The sequence below is a fragment of the Pinus tabuliformis genome, chromosome 6, assembly GCF_031772625.1.
Source record: "Pinus tabuliformis cultivar Carrire ecotype Pingquan chromosome 6, CPIR1, whole genome shotgun sequence".
NCBI classification, from domain to species: domain Eukaryota; kingdom Viridiplantae; phylum Streptophyta; class Pinopsida; order Pinales; family Pinaceae; genus Pinus; species Pinus tabuliformis.
The window spans coordinates 590,129,091-590,137,711 of NC_142292.1; positions in this window are offsets into that span (position 1 = coordinate 590,129,091).

The window sequence follows — 8,621 nt, forward strand, 5'->3', positions numbered from 1 at the left end:
AGGTGAAATGGTCTATGCCACTCTAGCAGATAAGGCCATGCTGGCACATGAATTGAAGGAATCTTTGAAGAACACAAACACTCAGCGAGATTAGGAAAGAGTGTCCTCCTCAGCCAAAGATAACAGAATAAAAACATTGGAGGACATTATTGTGGACCTAGGGCATGATGCCAAGGATGCTAAGGGTGTCAGAGGCCTTACGAAGAAAAAAGAAGATGACATTGCTGCCCTCAGAAAACAATTGGGGTTTCCTTCTACTATGCACCCTTAAACTGTAGAGTTGGTACAAGAAAAAGATGCTGAGGATACAATGGATCTACTGATGAGAATGAACCAAAGAATAATTCAGATGGAGAAAGAATTGGAAAGAGTTGTTCAAGGCAAGCAGGGAGAGTCGACCTCCCAGCCACCTCAAACAGTTCCAACTGATGTCCTTGTTCCTCCTACACAAGCAACAGCAATCCCTCCTATCATCCCAGCATCCACAACAGCTTCATCCACCACAGATGTTACAGTAGTAGCAACAACAACAGCACCTGAATCTAGCATGAGCATGGAAGAAATGATGAAATCAGTTAAAGAGATAGAGCTTCAGGCAACAAAGGTAAAAGAGGCCAAGGAGAAGTTGACCAAACTGGAAGTGAGCTACGATAAGTCCAAGGTGACAGTAGCTGAAAAAACAAGGGGAATTAAGGCCTTGAACGACAAAATAAAGGCCTTGGAGAAGGAGCTGAATTTGGAAAAGACTCTAGCTGAAATAAAAAAGATTTTGTGGGCCAAAATTAGCCAATCAATCACTAGACAATGGAAATCGATCCAAACCATGCATGAACATATAGAATTAATAGGCCTGACTCAATTTGAGAATCAAAGGGCTAGGGCAGCATTGGGAAATATGCCTGAGCAGGCTACTAAAATGATTCATTTCCTGAACACTCATACAAAAGAAGAGTTGGCAGCATTAGACATCAGCAACAAGACAGATACTATTCTGACAGCAAAAAAGGTGTTGATTCTAAGAAATTTTGTGCAAAGCCTAGAAAGAAAGTGTCAAGAAATGCAGGCAGAAGTAGATGATTTCAAGCTAAAGCTTGCAGCATTACAAAACAGGGGATTACCCAGATTGTTAACCAACGCTGGAAGACTGCTGACCCAGGAACAGTATGCCACCAGGATGAATAATTATATTTCAAATCAAATTATAGCATACACAAGTGCCTCAAAGGAAACAGGACCTCCATCAGGACAGAGCCTTTATGACAAGATGGAAAACTTATTTTACATTGAGCATGAGATCAATCACTTGTTTGAGGTCTCGCCCAATTTTTACAGATATACCGAGGCAGATGAGACATTAATAAAGATACAAAGACATCAGCTGCCTAGAGAAGATTGGTGGCAAGCAATGATGGAAATTTTTCCCAAGTAATCTCGGTCTTTTTCCTCTTTGTTCAACTTTAGATTTTGGTCAGCTACAGATCAACTACAGGTCAGCAAAACTGAGTACGCAAGCACCGGACAATTCATGAATACAACAGGCAGAGCAAGTCAAAGCAATGACTCAGCAAAACACTGGAATAACAAGCCCGAAAAATCACAAATTAAAAACGTAGCCACAGCCGACTTTGCTACTCCAAAAAAGTCAAAATTTTATGACAAAGAGACAACTACCACACCAATATTAACTATAGCATTTATTTCTTTCATCTACTTCCTTGGAAAAGTTGGTGATGTAATTTATTGCATGAAGACTCATCAACTAGATATTTTCTATCTCATTTTTGTATATATACCTCCCCATAGAACGTATTTGGGTTGGTGATTTTCTCTCTAAGAGTTGCGCTGTAAATTTTCAAACTTTATAATACAAATGGCTGGTGAATTTCATGGTCTCTGCACTGTCTGGATGCAAAATTAATGAACTACGTTCTGCTATAGAATTCCTGTGTTGTTTAATGGAACAATAAGTTTTCCTAAACCATGTTTTGTCTTTCTGTGTTTGCAAAATTCTCATATATGTTTCATGATCTTAGCAATAGAGAAGAAGAATATCTCAAGACCTGTTTGAATGCACCCTCTACTCAATCTCTATTTCTAATTATGTTTTCTTCAGAATTGGTCATAAATATGAATTCTTGATTGCTCATGTTTTCACTGATTCTTTCATTATGAATGCTGCTTAGGAATTCTTAGTTGCTCCTAGATAATATTCTTACACTTTCCCTCTATCACCATAATGAAAGATCCTTGACTGCCTTTCATTCCTTGATTTCATGCCATTAATTCCCAGATTTGAAGAATTGTTCCATAGATTCCTGCCTGGCTCTGTAGCATTACCCTTTCCCAAGAAATACTTTCAGCAGTACACCATCATTGACTCCATTGCCCAATAGTCTAGACTGTTCTGGGACTGCATACCAGTTCTGCCCGAAATCATCATCCAACCAAATTTAAAACAAAACCCTATATATCATAACTAGGCTAAAATTACTCCAAAACGAAGCTAAAACATAAAGAGAGAGCCCTCTCTGGTTGCAGGTAGGCTAGGACCTGTAGCTAAAAGATTGGTTAGTGGTTACCTCGGCTGTATTCCCTTAGGAGCCAGGGAACAACCTGAGTGTTAACATCATTGGCGACTCCACTAGGGAATCTCCTAATGAATTTTTGCAATCGTTGTCTATTCCTTAAAGCTACAGATGAAGCCTAAATGTCAGCCAGGAAGCCTTTGAAACTATTCTTGCTTTGCATTTACAGGAGTAAATAAAAGCTGCTTCAGTCAATTTTCATGGTAGTTTTAAGCTGCAAATAGATGTTCCAAAATTTGATCAGTTTCTTTCTAATTCTAAAAACATTCCCAGAAAATACCAAAAATAGGTTTAGAAGCTGGCTCCAAAGAAGAAAAATCGGTATACCAGGCAAACCCTGACCCAAATCCTCCAGCTGTTTTTGACAATCCCAACTTAATACCAAAGTTCCTTACAAAATAGGAGGAACAAGAAGATTTTGTTGATTCAAGCCCTGAAACAGTTCAACAGAACTATATTCCAACCCCTGTTAAAGCTTCAGCCCATCCTCACATTGCTCCTACTTCTCCTTCTTCCTCATCCACCTCTCAAAGCACATTCTCCACACCTCCATCCACTGCACATACTTCAACTCCAGTCCCTGCACTTCTAGTTGTCCCATTCCTTCCCGTTGTCCCATTTATCCCTGTCAATATGGCAAATCGTTATGCCCCTTTACAGCTACCTGCAAATCCAGGGGCTATGCCTCAGGATTATCAAAGTAAGATCACATATTTCGATGGAACTAGCTCTTACACAGCCTAGCAGCACACTAAGAAAATGCAGGACTATTTTGAGAATTATGAGATAGACGATGATGATGTGAGAATGAAATTTTTTGTCCAAAGTTTAACAGGTGAAATAAGAACTTGGTTTAGAGCATTTGCTGCAAATTCCATAGCCAATCCGGATGCTCTTTACCAAACATTTCTCAACAGATGGGAAAAGAAAAAAGATCCACTCCACATTTTATTCGAGTATGATACTATGAAAAGAGGCCCACAAGAAACTATCTAGACTATTGTGCAAGATTCAACAATGTTTACAATGCCATTCCTCAAAGCCTTAGATCCCCACCTGATTTAGCTTTGATCAAATTCCCTGAAGGATTTGATTCTGACATGGCATATCAATTGAGGGAAAGAGCCCCTCAAACCTTAGCAGACATGCAAAATATAGCTATCAGTGTGGAGGCAAACCTCATTGCTAAATGAAACCGAGCAAGAGCTGAAAGAAAGACAATTTTTAAAGAAGAACCTTCAGAAATTGAACAAAATTTGGATGCAATCATCAAAGGTATGGACAGACTTGGGGATAGGGTGGAAACCATCAAAAGAAAGTCATCATGGGAAGGTCAACCAAGTACTGCAAGAAGCCCAAACTTTAGAAAGAATCAAAATTCAAATGTCGGGAGGCCTGGCCCTAATCAAAACATCAGACCTCTATTTCAAGAAAACTATGCCGAAGCCTCAACATCTAGTGAACCAACAGAGGACCCTCACATCAACTTGATGGGTTTGGACAGTGAACACCAAGTCTTTCTAACATAAGAAGATCAAGAGGCCCATAACATCAATCAATTTCAAACCAAATCCGGAGAGTCATTTGATTTTAGAGAAGGCTATGATGCAGCAGTCTATGAGGTTCACAAACAATACAAGTTGAGAAGTAGAACCATAGATGTGCCTGAACCTACCAAACTCAAGGATACCAAACAGCCAAAGAAAACAAAAGACAAAGCTGCTATCGTAGAATCCTCGGATAGAACAGACTCAAACCTAAGAGAGGTTACTGTGGAAGATGTATCAGATGTAAAACCCACTAAAAATGATACATTTACATGTCCTCCCACAAAAGCAAATTTAAACAGTATTCCTGAAAATATTTCTAAAACAGAGCTACTTCAAAACAACATTCAAAATCAAGAGAAGATCACTGAAGACTCAGCCGAAAAAGAAAAGTTTGCTGGTCACAATGCAAGAACTTAAATGGAGAAACCCTTCAATCTAGAGGCAGAAATTGGTAAGCTGAAAATAGCCATTCCTCTCTCTGAGTTGGCCAAACATGAAGTATATAGACAGCAAATCAATAGGTCACTCCAAATACCAGACAATAGGGATGCTGTAAATGTTTTAGATGATCAACCTGAATTACTTTTTTATCCTGAGGTTAATGGAAAAACAACGAATCGAGGAGTTCCACCTTTTTATGTGAGTTTAAACATTCATGACAAGGTGTTACACAATGCAATGTTTAATTCGGGAGCTTCCCATAACCTAATGCCTAAATCTGTGATGGAAAAACTAGACCTAGATATCACAAGACCATACAAAGATTTGTTCTCATTTGATTCCAGCCAAGTCAGGTGTCTAGGCCTAATTAAATATTTTTGTGTCTCCTTGGTCCAATACCCAACCAAAACAATTCTTATGGATGTGGTGGTAGCTGATATTCCACCCAAGTACGGTATGCTTTTATCAAGATCACGGGGGGGCAAACTTTGAGGATCTTTGAAACTAGACATGTCCTATGCCATTATTTCGGTCTTTGGACAGCCAAAGGTATTGTACCGTGAAACACTAATGAAATATGTGGTGAGTAGTCAAGAAAAACCCCAAAACTTCCCCATCTATTCAATACATTCTGATATAGACTCATTCATTTTATATAATGCGGACATGTGTCCCAAAACTGATGTCAAACTCCTGAATACAGCACAACCAGAAAGCATCAATGAACAATTTATTGCTCAAGATCAAAAAATTGTTGATGTGATTGATGTAATAAAGGGAAATGATACATCAAAAGACTTACAAGATCCAAATCTGCCCATTGAACAAACTTCTAAAACTATTAAGAGAAGTCATAACCATGAAATCTTATGGTACTTAGAGTTTGATGGCTCAGTAAACAAATTAGGAGTAGGGGCAGGGGTTTGGATACACAACATGCAAAATGACCATTCTGAAGGTCATGCATATAGATTAAATTTCAGATGCACAAACAATATGACCGAGTATGAACCCCTTTTGTTAGGTCTCAAACTCATCAAAAATCTAGGCGCAACCAAGGTCTAAATTTTAGGAGATTCAGATATGATCATACAAAAGATGAAGGGAAATTTCGTCACAAATGATCCTAGGTTGATGGCTTACAGAGGGGCAGCCATTGAAATACTTAACACCTTCTTAAAATCTCAGTTAACTAAAATTCCTAGAAAGCACAATTTACATGCACATAGCTTGGCAACCTTTGCCAGCACATGCAAGCTACCATTTGAACCCAACCACAATTTCACTGTTGAAATCAAACATAGGCCTGCAGTCCCTAATAATGTAAAAAATTGGCAGATCTTTGAAAATGACACACAGATAAATAATTTCTTGACTTTGAAGGAGGAATTCTCCAGCATGAACATTGATATTAGCACTGTGGATGATCAACAACAGACAGACAGAATTGAACAAAATATATCAGCTGAAACAACAAATCTGATCTTGCATCCAACAGTTTTTGATGACAAAAATTTACAAGAACTGAGGCAAACACACCTTGATGAATTAGCTGAGGGAGAAGCTGAAGTAATTGAACTGAAGGACAATTTTCTGCCTACAGGTTTAACCCCTTTGGAGGATCTATTCAATTCAAATGACATCTCAAGGAAGCCGAAAATGCAACCATTGAATGCTGAAATTGAGGACTGCAACATTGGAACCTCAGAAAATCCCAAAATGGTAAAACTCTCCAAAGCCTTGCCTGATGATCAGAAATTGAAATATATTGACTTGTTTAAGGAATTCCAAGATGTGTTTGCTTGGAGTTATGAGGACCTCAAGTCCTATGATACCTCAGTCATCCAACATACTATAACTTTGAAAGAAAATCAAAAGCCTTTTAAACAGAAGCTTAGAAGGGTGAATCCCATTCTCCTTCCCCTGATTGAAAAAGAAGTTAAACAAATGTATGAGGCTTGAATTATTGCACCTATCACGTTCTCATAATGGATTTCAAATCTAGTACCTACTAGAAAGAAAACGGGAGAGATAAGATTGTGCTGACTTGAGAAATTTGAATAAAGTCTCTCTCAAAGACCATTACCCTTTACCAAAAATGGATCATATCCTACAAAGGGTAGTGGGAGCTTCTAGGATGTCGTTGTTAGATGGATTCTTAGGATTCAATCAGATTTTACTCCACCCGGATGATCAAGACAAAACTTCCTTTACAACACCTTGGAGAACCTTTAAATATGTCGAAATTCCTTTTGGACTCAAAAATGTAGGGGCCACTTTTCAAAGAGCAATGGATATAGCCTTCACCAAATAAATCCATGATTTCCTAGTAATCTACCTTGATGATCTCAATACCTTTTCAAAATGAGACCAACAACACTTAGAACATTTAAGGCAAGTGTTCCTAATTTGCAGAAAATATGGCATATCATTGAATCCAAAGAAATCACTGTTTGGCCTAGAGGAAGGCAAGCTCCTAGGTCACATCATTTCAAAATATGGCATTAGGATCGACCCAGACAGAATTCAAGCTATCCTTCAAGTGCCTCATCCAAGAAACATCAAATAACTACAAGCTTTTCTAGGGAAGATTAACTTCTTGAGAAGATTCATTCCTAATTTGGCTGAGCTCATAAGACTGTTAAACAATATGCTAAAGAAAGATTCTAAATTCAAATGTACCATGGAAGCCAAACAAGCCTTTGAGGACATCAAAAGAGCTTTGACAAATACACCAGTGCTCACAAGTCCCATAATTGATAGAGATTTCATCATTTTTTCCTTTGCATCTGAGCATACAGTTGCTGCTGTTCTATTGCAAAAAGATGACCAAGGGTGTGAGAAGCCCATTTCTTTCTTCAAAAAAGCTCTTAGGGATGCTCCCTTAAAATATCAAATCATGGAGAAACAAGCATATGCCCTTGTAAAAGCCATCAAGGATTTCAGAGTTTACATTGTATACTCACATGTGATAGCCTATGTCCCAAATGCAATGGTTAAAGACATTTTAACTCAAGAAGGAATTGAAGGCAAGAGGGGCAAATGGATTGCCAACATCTTAGAATATGACATTGAGATCAAGCCTACAAAACTGATAAAAGGACAAGGGCTAGCCAAACTAATGATTGAAACTAATTTCCAAGCCCTCGACATCAATGAACTGGACAATGAAGAGGAGATGGCGACTCCACAGATCAATCAAGACTTTTTACAATCTCCCTGGTATGCTGACATATGTTTTGTATTGTTAAACCTGCAAGCTCCTCCAGGGTTGTCCAGGACAAAAAAGAGATTCTTGAAAATGAAGGCATCAAAATTCTGCATCTTAGACAGTGCCTTGTTTTGGAAAAATCATGAAGGTATTTTGCTTAGTTGTTTAACATTGAATGAAACTAACAAAGTTCTCAAGGAATTTCATGCAGGGGACTGTGGAGGACACTTGTACTGGAAGTCTACAGCTGATAAGATACTAAGGGCTGGGTTCTATTGGCCCTCCCTATTTGCTGATGTGAAAAAATTTGTTGTCTCATGCCACAAGTGCCAAATCTTTGAAGGCAAAAGAAAGCTGTTACCTTTACCCCTCAAACCTATTTCAACTGAAAGACCATTCCAACAATGGGGTTTAGACTTCATTGGTGAAAATCATCCTTCCTCCTCTGGCCAACATAGGTGGATTTTGACTGCCACAGACTACTTTACCCAATGGATAGAAGCCATCCCTTGTAGGCAAGCCAATGACTCTGTTATCATGCAATTCTTAGAAACCAACATTTTGTCAAGGTTTGGTTGTCCAGGAAAAATTATTACAGACAATGTCGTTGCTTTCAAATCCAAAAAGTTTATCAACTTTTGCCATAAATACCACATTTCCTTGGGCCATTCCATAGCCTATTACCCTCAAGGCAATGACCTAGCTGAGTCCTCCAACAAAAGCATCATCAACATCATCAAAAAAGTCTTGGAGGAGAACAAAAAAAATTTGCATAAGAAGCTGGTAAATGCACTATGGCAGACAGATTAACCACTAAAAGATCTATTGGTACAA